We start from the raw sequence: 13,764 nt of genomic DNA on the forward strand, positions 1-13,764 counted from the left end.
TCAAAATTGGGGAGGGCTGTAAAATGGTATGAACCTAGAAAGTTAAAGCTCTAGATACTTTATAAAGTAATGAAGAGAGCCAAAACTAATGAACTCTGTCTATATTTAAGTTTACATTGAAAACCCCAAAGAATACATGGATAAGTTATTTAAGACAATAAGAGAGTATGCATTATAAGCTGGGTATAAAATTAATGTAGAAACAGTAATGCATTTCTGTATATCAGGAGTAAATAACTAGAAAATGTAATAAAGGAAGTATGCCATTTATGAGACTAAGAGATAATATGAAATAATCAGGAATAAATCTAACAAAAATATGTTTAGGAACTTTCCTGGGGAAATTATAAAAACTTTATTGAGAAATACTGAAGAAGACTAAATAGATGAACAGGTAAACTGTGTTCATATATAAGAAGTATATTATAAAGGTATCATTTCTCTTTAATCTTTAGATTCAATGCAGTTTCCAACAGGGTATGTCAGAGAACTTAAGAGACAATTCTAAAATGTCCAAGAATTGTGTGTGTGTGTGTGCACCTGTGCATGTGAGCATGTGTGTGTAAAAGTAGAACAACTGCTATGATTCTTTATGAAATGGCAAATATGACAGTGTGGTTTTTGTGTGCAAGAAGCAAATTAACCAGTTGATCAATCATAAATTGACTGACCCATGTAGGTATAGATATTAGACATAGGCCAGAGGTGGTATGACAAATGAGTAGGAATGAAGAGATGGTTCGATAAATTGAGTTGGAAAAATGATTTATATGGAAAAATGTTAATGTTAGATTCCTACCTCACACCATTTAAAACTATCACTTCCATATGGATTTAGGACTAAATCTAAAAAAAGATAACTTTTTTTATCTGAAAAAAATTATAAGTGAATATTTTTAGAGTTCAGCATACATGTGGTATCTTAAATAATGCATGAACACAATTTTCTATAAAAGAGACGATTACTAAACTTAAAATAGTAAGGTTAATCACTTTTATTCATCAAAGATTAATTTTTAAATTAAAGACATTTCAAAGCTAAGTTACAAACTGGAAAAAGACAGTCACCATACACACAACTAGAACAGTATCAAGAAGAATATATAAGCACAAATATCCCAAAAGAAAAACTGCCAAAGGAATAAACAGAGAAGTTCAAGATTACTGGTCTTCAGGGAAATGCAAATCAAGACCACAGTTAAATAGCATTTTATAAGCATTCTACTGGCAAAATGAGAAATTCTGTTCAAAGTGTAGGAGAGATGTGGGTCAACAGAATCTGCTATACATTGCTAGTAGTAAATAGAAGTTTGAAACCACTATGCAGCCACTATGAAACCGTTCTGACATTTCCTCCTGAAGTCGAACACTCATATATGCTATGGATTAGCTATTCAACATCTAGATACATTATCTAAGAGAAACCCTTGAATATTAATAGGAGACTTATGTAAGAATATTCATAGAAATGCTGTTCTCATAATAGCAAAAACAACTCATTTCTTCTAAATGGGAAAATGAAAGAATAAACTGTGCTATAGTCCCACAATGGAATATTTTACAGGTAGTCAATATGAATAAGCTACAGTAAAATATCATATATAGTAAATCTTAGTGCCACTATAGTCAGTGGGCAGAGTCCAAAAGGACTGAATAAAGAGTGATACCCCTTTTACAAAGTTAAAACATAAAAAAATATATTTTTGCCTATATATATACATAGATGTGTGCAAATTACATACTTGAGAAATAATGAAATGATAAACATAAAATTCAGAATGTTAGTACATCACATAAGAAGACTAAATATTTAAATGTAGGTCAAGATCCCGGCATTGTGTTTTGATTGGAGGGTTTAGGCATTTTGTTACATTATTTAAAATAACTTGGTAAATAGCTATTTGCATATAAGTTGAAAAGCTAAAAAATAAGATATTGAATGTCCTTTTACATATTGAAAGGTGAATAGCAAAGCTCAGGCCATATGGTTTTTACTTTCAAACTTTTATAAATGTTTACATATTAATGAGAAACTGCTATGTATAAAACTAAGAAGTTTTAAAAAGTTAAATTATTCTCAATCAATATTCTAAGAATCATTAAGCATTTAAATCAGACATGCAGATGAAAATGAGGGAGAATTAAAATTTTTTCAAAATAATTTTAAAGAAGGCAAAGCCTTATCTACATATAAGATATCTTGGTGCTTATTTCCAAAAATTCCAACAGAGAATATGACAAGTTTACTTCATGTTATTAAAACATGTTTTTAAAAAATGTTTTCTCAAGATATAACAAATTCTTTATTATTTTGGGATACTTTGTTTAGAATGATAAAATGTCATTTTGGACTTAAGTTAGGATAACTCTATTCCTAGCCATCTATGAGGTTCATTATAATTAGGTCTAGTCAAAGTTATTCTACTGTTGGTGGCAGGGGAGGAACCCTACGGAAAAACATGTAGGCCAAGGGTTGTCAAACTATATCCTAATGGTAAAATCCAGCCTGCCACCTCTTTTTGTACAGCCCACTGTTTAAGAATGGTTTTACATTTTTAAATTATTGAAAAAAAATCAAAATAAGTATAATTTTTTTGTGATGCTGTAGGATATTTAAATTTCAGAGTCTGTAAATAAATTTTTGTTGGCTCACAGCCATCTCTGTTCATTTACCAATTTTTTATGGCTGCTTTTCTGCTAGTATGGAGTAGCTGTGACAGAGACAGTATGGCCTGCAAAGCCCAAAATCTTTACTCTCTGACTCTTTACAGAAAAAGTTTGTCTATTCCTGATCTAGAGGATTCACATTTTACATACTGTGCATAGAAAATGTTAATTTTTTTTTTTTTTTTTGGCCATGCGCCGCAGCTTGTGGAATCTTAATTCCCCAACCAGGGACTGAATCCGGGCCACAGCAGTGAAAGCGCCAAGTCCTAACCACTGGACTTCCAGGGAATGACCAGAAAATGTTAACTTTTAATGGAGCTTTTCTAGGACAAAACAGATGTCATTGAAGAGAACAAAGTTACCCTATTATTTGTTTGTGGAATGCCCTTTTATTCCTTAAATTGCTGAGCTTCTATATCAGGGCCTCTTGGCCACCATCATGCTTCATGCTTTATTACTATGATGAGGGCTTGTTCCTAGGATTCTTTTGTTTCGTTTTTTTAATAGTACCATGTGGAATTTTTTTTTCTATAATAAAGGCAAATGAATGGATTGATGACTAGAAGAGTAAGAAATTATATTGCTAGTTACTTAGGTAAAATATTAAACAAAAACTTTTGGAAAAATAAAAATAAACTTCCAAACACCAACACTAAACATATCAAATCTACAATGTAAATTCATATAGAAGCTGGTTAGATGCATGCTAAATCCATCTGTTGTGAACATAGAGAAACATTCATTCAAAATATTAGTACAGATACAGTGGACAATCTTCAAAGAAATCACTACTTAACTGATTACACATCCTTTTGTTAAGTGGAAACTTCTTTACTCACATCAGCCTCAAAATTCACCGATATCTTCCTCAAAGAACAAGGGTATTGCGCATAGTCCTAATCTTGAAAACAAGTTATACACACACACACACACACACACACACACACACACACACACACACACTTGTATATTGCTAAAAGGCCTTACCAGTATGCATCTACTACGTAATGTATATACTCGTCAAAATTCAAAACTGATACATTTATGATACCAGCTTCAAAATTATGCATGCTGATAATACTTGATTTTTCCCGAAATCTTAAGTCACTATAACAAAAATGAACTAATATACTAGAAAAAAAATAAAGCTGAAATAAAAATAACAATGAATAGCAATGAGACTTACTTCACAAGAGTGTTGTGAAGTTTAAACAGAAATATAAGAACTCACTTGTGATTTCTGTACTTCAATTTATGTATGTTACAGAGCAATGGAAAAATTCAACAGAGTTTTTCATGTGAAAATCTGTAAGTCAGAAAGCAATATTCAAACAGTCATTTATCTTTAAATAAACGTAAAATTCCCATTTCTATAAGGGTTATAAATTAGCTAAAGGAGCAAGTTCAAACTAAGGTGAAAAACAAGTTCATCTCCTAGCCCCAACATCTAGGATGAGGATTTTCAGTAGATACATTCCAGAGAATCCAAACATTATGAAAGGTAATAGGCAGCAAGTAACACAACAATGTAAAGCAATCATACTCCAAAAAAGATGTTAAAAAAAAAATAAAAATAAGTAAATAAATTTTTAAAAAGGTAATAGGGAAAAGAGCTATCTCAGTGTAAAGAGTTAGACTCTAACCAAAAACAGCTGAAAATGTTAACAAGTCAATTAACACAGTGGGATACTTGTACTTTAAGAAAAAGTAACTATTTGAAAATCTATAAATTCTCCCAAGTCAAGGAAAAAGAGGAGAAACTACGAGGTGTTTTTTTTTTTCCTTTGCTTGTTTAAAAAATGTAAAATAATGACACCTCAACCAAAAAAAAAAATACTGGAATTTATAACACAACAATACCCAGGATAGGATGTTCAGTTTAACAAAATTATACAGTTTAACTGTAACTGAAAAGCTATCTGATTAAAAAAAATTATATCTAAGACATTGTCAGAAATGTAGGAAGTAAAGTATACACTTGATTAAAGTTTGGTTTTTGTTTTTAACTAATCCCTGATATGAACTTACTTGCTTTCTTCTTGGTTGACTTTTAAGAAGGTTAACTAGGAAAAAGGAAAAAAAAAGAAAGAGAGGAAAAACCCCCGCTTATCAAAGCTTTCTAATACTTAAACTCCAGTAGGATGACCAGGCCTGAGAACTTAGATCCTGAATTATACTTATGACTCTGTATATTTTTCTACCTTCTAGTAAACTAACCAACAAAAACTAAAGGAAAAGGTTTTAAAACAAGGCTCTAGAAACTGTTTGGAAATAAAAGTATGACATTTTAAAAACTCTGGAAATAAACTGAGAGAAGGGAAGGAAAAACGATTGGTGCTGAACTTATTACATGATTTATAAACACCACAGAAAAATCAGACATTGAGCTCCACCCAAATGTTGTTATTTAAAAGACTATTTTAGAAAGTAAAGACATCCACGTGGCAATTGTAAAATACAGTATTTCCCCAACTTGAGAGGCAAAAATTTAACTTCATTTCATGCAGCTTTCTTTGCAACATTTACACCCTATAAGCACAAAGTAAACTTGCTTGAAAAAAAGAACTTTAAATCTTCCTTAAAGCTCAGAGAGTTAAGTCTTTTGAGGTGGGGGTGGTACCCCTTGTACAATTTTAAAACAAGAAGACTCCTTTCACTTGGAAAGGGAGCACTGTCACATTCCAATTTTATGAGTAAAAGGGACCTTGTCAAATGTCATCATAACTCCATTTCCCCATACTTTAAAAACTCTGCTTTTCAAATCAAGTGATGAAGCACAACATATCTGCAAGCCCCATCATAAACATAAGTGTTAATATTTCATGACACTACAACCTTATTTATGGTAGGCATCTATGAGGAAAGTGGCCCTAGTGTTGTTACTGATGAAACAGACGAACTGTTGGGGACACAGACTGAGACACAAAGCAGTTACCAAGGAGGGATGCTCCTTCACCTGGTACTGGCTGCCATGAGGGCCACTGGCATGGCCATACAAAAAGCAATTTTGGCAGAGCTGGGGGTGTGGCAACCGTCGGCATGGGTACCAGAAACCCATCCCACGCTCAAACCACGAATAGGAGCACTCCATCTCACACCAGAAACAGGAGCACTCCACAGGATGGCAGACCTCCTCCACGTGGGCAAGCCTATGCTTGAGAAGTAGCCAGACAAAGCCCCAGGGAGGAGGATCAGCCATTGCTGTGTCTAAAGGCATATTCAGCATTCTCTTTTTCAGCTGTGGAAAACAGGTGCAGGCTCAGTGCTCTGTGTAACCAAAAGATGGCCCTTCAAAAGACAGCTGCTGGGAACTTTAAAACTTCCTTCAGAAACTGGTCAAACTTGCTAAATAGCATTAAGCCACTGGAATCTGACATCTGGGAGAAAACATATCTCAACTTGTACAGCATTTTTCCACCACACATGCTAACACAGCTTTAACAGAAAATACCATCAACTTGCCTCGGGCCTCACTGTCACAGCAGCAATCACGAAGCCGAGGAGGAGCTGCGGGGCTGGTCCACACCGACTCATGAGAAGGAAGGCACATGCTCAGCTGGCAGTAGATGGATGAGGGTCTGTCCCGAGGCGGGACACACTGATCTCAGGGGTTGAGTCCAGTGAATCAAGGCCGTCGTCTCGAAATGCTTCCAGCATGTTCCAGAGACCAGTAAGATGGAGGCTGCATCGTTTTTTGTACAAATCGTGCTTTGCAATCTGTCAGTTCATAGTCATTGGACATCAAAATTCTGAGCACGCATTTCTATGAACAGCTGCCTCTTCTCTGCCATGTTACGCTTGCTCCCAGTTTCCTCAATCATCTTCCGGGACGGAGCTGGTGGCGCCCAGGTCTCTGGGACGCAGCCGCCTTCGCCTCCTCCGGCCTGGCCCTCGCTGAGCTGCACGAGCGGCGAACGTTCTCCGGCGCCTGGCTCTCGGTGCTTTCCGCCCGGCGCGACGGGGCCCGAAGTGCGACAGCATGAGGGGAGCGAGGGGCGCGAGGGGCGTGAGGTCACGATGGCGTGAGGGGCGTGAGGTCGCGAGGGCACGAAGGGCGTGAGCGGCGCGAAGGACGCGAGGGGCGCGAGGGGCGTGAGGGGCGTGAGGGATGTGAGGGGCGCGACGGGCGCAGGGCGGGAACTAGCCGCCTCCGTAGGATTCTGTATAATGACTTCCGGAGTCAATTTCTCCAGCCCAAATGTTTGTATCAGTTTTTAACTACCTCCCCACCACTCAGGTCACTCACTGCACAATAAATGTTTCCTTTTTTGGCTATAAAATTACTATCCGACTGTGACCCCATCTCACAATGCAAATCTCTTGTAATCAACTGGCGTTTCCTAGCTCCTCTATGAGAGTCTTTATTCAACAACTGACTACCTACCTTCATAAACACACACATTTTCCTTTTTTCACATCCTTTTACAAAGAATTTATACAATCTAAAAAGTAGGGCTAAAATTATGATCACACTTTTCTTATGGGGTCTTTAACATATATATGATGTCATTTGCTGATTTTACTCTCAAGATGCCCTAAAGACATTGTTCACTACATTAGAGCTTTCTTTTAATGAAAAACTCCTAGAATAAATATATTATTAGATACTGGAAATAGTTGAGTTTCTACTTAGCAGTTCATCTGCTCATGCACACTGTGAAATAAATACCCAATTTTATTTCATTTTGCTTTGACTGCTAGAATGTGTATGGATTCATCTTACCTCTCTTCTGTTAGAAAACGTCTATTATATCTTCATCCACTTTTTATTTTTATAGATTTTATGTATATTTATAAACTACCATGTACATTGCTGGAACAGTCTATATTATAAATAAGCAATTTATAACATACATAAAAATAATACATCTACTGTGTGCCAGTAATGTGCTAGGAATTGTCTATAGGTTGTATAAAATTTCTTTTTCGAATAATACTACTACTTATCATATATTCATGGGCAGAGCCAAGTTTTGTGAGGCCTAAAGCTCATTTAGGGGACCCTTTCTTATAAAAATAATATAAAAAATATGTTACTTTTGCAAACATTACAAAAAACCAGATCACATTAACCCATTAGTAGAGCCCCATACAAGGCTTTGGAAGGGGCATATGCAAGTAAGAGGCCCTGACTTAAGCTTTGATAGCTTCAAGGTCAATTTACCTCTGCATACTTTGACTGCTTACGCTCTGTGAGTCACTTTTCACACACTGTACCATGTAAGGCCAGAACAAGCTTACAGGAAAATGAACTGAGAGAATGTGACCGTTAACTTTACGCATCAGCTTGATGGACAAAGGGATGTCCAAATAGCTGGTAAAACATGATTTCTGGGTGTGTCTGTAAGGGTGTCGCCTGAAAAGATTAATATTTGAAACGGTAGACAACAGAGTAAAGAAGATGGCCCTCACCAATACAGGTGGGCATCATCTAATGTGTTGAGGGCCTGAATAGAACAAAAAGAAGGAGGAAGGGCAAATTTGCTCTCTCTGCTTGAGCTGGAACAGCTGTCTTCTTCTGCCCTTGGAAATCAGTGCTCCTGGTTTGGGGGCCTTCAGACTCAGACTGGGACTTACACCATTGGCTCCCCTGGTTCTCAGGCCTGTCAGTTTGGACTGGAACCACTCTGCCAGCTTTCCTGGGCCTCCAGCTTGCAGATGGCAGACTGTGGGACTTCTCAGCCTTCATAATTGCTGAGCCAAATCCTCATAATCTCATTCTATATATCTGAATATATTCTATTAGCTTTGTTTCTCTAGAGAACCCTGGCTAAAACAGAGAGGTTACAATTATTTTTCAAGGTCAAAGGATTGGTGTGTGGTAGATGTGTATTTGAACACTGTTCTGTTTGAATCTCAAACCCATTTATTAAAATCACATTTATTGAGTAGCTTATATACCAGGCACTCTGCTAAATGTGGGCATGCTGTGACAAACCAGACATCTGTCCTGTTCTTATGAAGTGTCTTATGTAATTATTGGTATTACAGGAGTTGGTCATTCAACTCCTTATTTATTCTTTAACCCTCATGTTAAAAAATAAAAAGAACAGTTTGACATACATTTTAAAGGTTTCTGTTCACTTAAAAATTAGTGTACAGTTTAAATTTACTGGCTTGGCTGGAATAGCTGAAACTCTCATTTCCTTTTGTTAATTAATTACAACACAGATTGACATTTTATGGATCTTAACTTTGATCATTAAAAATATACAGATAATGGTTCATGAAAGGAACCTATTTTGTTTTCTAAATATACTAACTTCTCAGTCTGATTCAGAAACTGACTAGGTTGATCTTTCTTATACAGTTAACCATTTTTTACAATCTTGGTCTGAGCACTGCAGAAAGCAGTATTAAAGATCTTTAAACATCAAACCTCACATCCTAAATCCTAGTTTTTAGTTTCACTTCAATGGAGCTCTTACCCCAAATTCCTTGTAAGACAGTAAGACTAAACCTGGAAAGCTAGGAAAGTCAGATTCCTGGATCCACATCCCTTATCAATGAGTCAGATTTCTGGAGTAGAGCTGAATTTTAAACCACACTCCTAGGTGATTTTGATGCATGTGGACCACATTTCACAATCTGAAGAGCATAGCTCAAAGATACTAATGAGATCACAATTATTTTGATATTTCAAAATAAAGAACAAAAATTATTTAAATTTAAAATTATTAAATAGTTGATCTTATAAGGAGGTTGTGGAAACTTTTCATTCCTCTCTTTCTTTCTGTATATTTCTTCTCTTTTCATGTCCATGTCACCTCTCTTTCCTGTATACCTCTCCTCTGTATATTCTTCTCTCTGTAGTCATTCATTTAATATATCACTGTACCTTGGAATCCATCCTGGATTCTTATATTTCATTACTATTTTTGGACAATCCTATCACTTCTGTGTCTTCAACCACTGCTCATAGGCTAGATCCAAATTTTTATCATATACAGATTTTTTCTGAACTTTGGACTCCCAGCTCTATTCAGTTCTCTAATGGTAATGACTAAATGACTCCAAAGACCCCAAATTCAACATGTCCAAAGTTGAAATTAATGTTGGCCCTCCAACCAGAAAATCTGTCCATTCCTTCTTCTGAGATTTCTATTTCAGCTTTAATTTATACACTACAATGCATCCATTCACCCAAACCAGATTCCAGGAAGTCATCTTTTCTCTTCATATCCTCTCACCCATTATGTCAAGTCAATCAAAAAATGCTCTCGATTCTTGCTCTTAAAAAAAGACAAAAAACTCAAAACACTCATTGTTTCCATACCTCTATCACACCTTTGTCCAAGGCCTCATAATTTCTCACTGATGTTACTGTAATGGTTTCTTATTTGGGCAAACTTTTTCTGGAGCTGATTTTCCTCAAAACCATTATACTGCTTCCAGGTGGATCTTTCTAAAATACAATTCTGATCACTTACTCCCTCGCTTAACATTCCTTAACAGACCTCCACTGCTGCCAGGATAAATACAAACCTCTTGGCATGACATGCTCTATCTGCTGTGTACCTGTCTAATCTCATTTCTCACATTCTGCTTTTGACACTCCAATCACACTGAATTCCTGAAAGTTCATATCCAGAATGTACTACATTTCAGAACTTTGTACATTCTGTCCCCATGACTGTGATTGCTTTTATCCCCTTCTTTGTCCTCTCAACTTTCCTATATTCTTCTCTCTCACTGAATCTGGTTTATGTGCTTAGGCAGTGTTTGAGGATTTCAGGGATAAGCAGGGAAAAAGATATGACCTGGCAATAGTACTTATAAGCTTTATTTTGATGGAATGCATGCAGGGGAGGTACCTTCCAGCATCAGAAGTCTGGAGGCTTAAGGGGTGGGAGCAACCATCTAGAAGGGGAGGGGGCAAGACCTCAAGGGAAAGGGGCTCAGAGAGAGCCTTCTACATCTAGAGGATGTGCTCAGCAGCCTGGCAAAGACTCTCCTGGCAGACAGTTCCCAAGGGAAATAGTGGCTTTGTGTTTTTTGTTGTCTTGTGGTTTTATCTTATCTTTGGCTAGCAGGCATTAGGTGCAGTTTTGGGGGATATGAAAAGCAGAGAGACTCTAAAAGGCTAAAAATCTGCTTAATTTAGTGATGTTTAACAAGATAACAATTGGATGTGTAAAAATTTGAGTTTGTCACTGTTGAGCTTTCAGGTAATATATCTCAGTCTGATCTAAAGAAATAAACAAAGGCCAATATATAGGAACCATCTTTGGCTCATTTGTATGACTGGTGTCTCTATGATGGTGATGCTTTTATCCCACTGAACTATTATTTGTTGTTTGTATATGACTTCCTTGAGAGTAGACATGAGTTTTTATAATTCCTAATATGGACTTCATAGGACTTAGGGTAGTGTGTGCTACAAAGTGGAACACTAATAAATGTCTGTTTCATGAATAATTATTCATATCATATCCATGTATTTTTAAATTCATCCAGAAGTGTTCCTCCAACTGGATGCTGTAAGAAAGTCTCATCTACCTGGAGACACAATATTTAAGCTAGATTTGTGTTCATGCAGGACTTAGGCAGTCATTTAATTTCAATAACCAAAATCTTCAAACTTGAAGAGAAAGTAATTCATTTCTAAAATATAACTTGCTTATAGAAACATCACATTAAACTCAGAATATATGCCGATAGGCCAAGGACATTTTATTCAGTTTTCAAGCCTGCTGTATTCTAGGAGAGAAGTTTTAGTAATTTATAGCTGTTTCCCTCAAAGCCTACCAGTGTCAGAGAATATGGGTTCCTGATGCCAGAGTGATTCCATGAAAATTGGTCTGGGCTGTTGATTCATGGAACAGCTGAGCAGTTCCCTGTGGTAGGAGGTCAGGGAGATGGAAAGAATGTGTGAGGCTAGAAAAGAAATCCATTGTCTGCCCAGGATAGCAGAGTCAATGAAGGGGACAAACAGTTTCCATATGTATAAACATCTAAACAAAGAGGATTCCATCATGGATAGACAGAAGAAAGTTTAATTAGAAAACTGAACTCAACTGGATTAAATGATTCACAGAAATGACAGGCTCAGCTAAGAAGCCAGCAACTGAAAAGGGTGAAAATAGTGCAAATTTCAGGTGTGATCTGATTCAGGTTCCAGCTTTTACCTCTGATTCATTCAGCTCCACTCTTGTTCTTGTGTCATCCTCCTTCCCCATGTGTAATAAAATAGTTTTAGCAGTTCGTGTCTTCACTACCATATATCACGCCATTCATAAGGAGAGTGAGCATGTGGGTCCCCAATTTTTGAGAAAAAAATCCTCAAAATTCCGTCCTTGGATCAGTTTAAGAAATAATGCCAACTCTTAACTAATTTTTTTTTTTTTGTCAAGGGGAGTGAAATGTTCTATTTGGCCTCACCTAGTTCATGGGTTCCACATCAGGAAAATCTATATTTCTCCTTTACATTATGAAATCCTCTATAGAAACCTGGGGCTGTCAAGATGGTCTGGGGGGAAGGCTGAGGGAAGACAACCAGTGGCCCCTACAGAAGATTAGATGAGGAGTTGGTCGGGTGGCAGCTCAAGCAAACTAGCCCAAACTTGGCATAGGAAGTATTTGTAGTTAGCCTTTGATGTATTTGCCTAGTTTTTATCAGTATGTTAAATAACACTGCTCCTCAAAGCAACTTATACTTTTTATCTTTTATCTTGTTTATCATATTCATTTCCTAATCCCCTTTTTTTACGGGTAAACTCCACTTCAAGTCCAGTCTCAGCTCGGATTCCAAACTTGAGTTCTCTGACAAACAAGATCTGGCTTAATTTGGCATGCTAGATATATTATAGATACAATAAAACACAAAGAAGAACACATAAGGTATAAAATTTGAACTGTCATCCAAATAGTGGGAATGACTAGCTCATTTCCAAATTTGAGTTTTCAGTTCTTTATTAAAGTTCATATCACTTACTAATCCTTTTTCTCTAAATCTGTAGCCCTTGGTTTGTGATTTCTCCCTCCGTCTCTCCCTCTCTTCCTTCCTTCTTTCCCTCCCTCCTCTCTCCTATTAGAATGTAGTTTCCATCCGTCTCATCCATGGGCACATTTCCAGCACTCAGCAAAGTGCCTATTTCAGAGGAGACACTCATTCATATTTGCTAAGCAAGCCCATTGCATTACCTTTCACACTTTATTATATTGTGTGTCCTCCTTGACCATGGCTATGTACGTAGTAGACCAAGATACATTGTACAGGCTATAGTTAAGCAACAGAGGAAAGCTCACATAATGCACAGGGCTGAGACCCATGAGTGTCCTTCTCTTTGCATTTTGTTTTAAACAACTGTCAAGCTTCACTGACATTTATAACTCTCAGATCTGAATAATGCAAATAAGCTCTTCTAGGGAGGGAAATCTTTTGTGAAATGGAAAGTATAATGTAGCTCACCTTAATTGTTAACACTATAATGAAAATAAATTCTCTCAGAAATTGGAAATTTGCATTTGAATTATCAGAAACATTTACTGAGCTAAATGTCAAGGAAAAAAACCCCACAATTATTTTATATTCTGAAGCTAGGAAATGTAGCCATGATTTGATAATCCCACTCTATTTGATTTCTCTATTCTGTCTTTATCAGTCACATCACATTTTGTTTCACCATTTTACTAGAACAACTATAGATGAAATCACTTTCAACATCTTCCTGACCTTGTTCAGCAGATGAATACCAAGGAAATATGGGACCCTGGCTTTCTACATGAAATGAGCTGATTGTAGCTACTTCTATCATGGCAGTTCTTTTTAAGAGGTTGTGTCACCAAGTCAAGCCTTGGTAAATTTAAGAAAATTGAAATTGTATCAAGTATCTTTTCTGACCGCAATGCTATGAGACTAGATATCAATTACAGGAAAAACTCTGTAAAAATTACAAACACATGGAGGCTAAACAATACACTACTTAATAACCAAGAGATCACTAAAAAATCAAAGAGGAAATAAAAAAATACCTAGAAACAAATGACAATGAAAACACAACGACGCGAAACCTATGGGATGCAGCAAAAGCAGTTCTAAGAGGGAAGTTTATAGCAATACAATCCTACCTTAAGAAACAAGAAACATCTCAAATA

The 13,764-nt window shown here is 36.5% G+C and overlaps 1 pseudogene; it reads right to left on the reverse strand.

The window, feature by feature from the left end:
* Positions 1–5,503: 5,503 nt before the first annotated feature.
* Positions 5,504–6,488, reverse strand: LOC102980093 (dystrobrevin beta-like; annotated as a pseudogene).
* Positions 6,489–13,764: the final 7,276 nt, after the last annotated feature.

This window comes from Physeter macrocephalus, chromosome 20 (assembly GCF_002837175.3).
Source record: "Physeter macrocephalus isolate SW-GA chromosome 20, ASM283717v5, whole genome shotgun sequence".
Lineage (NCBI taxonomy): Eukaryota > Metazoa > Chordata > Mammalia > Artiodactyla > Physeteridae > Physeter > Physeter macrocephalus.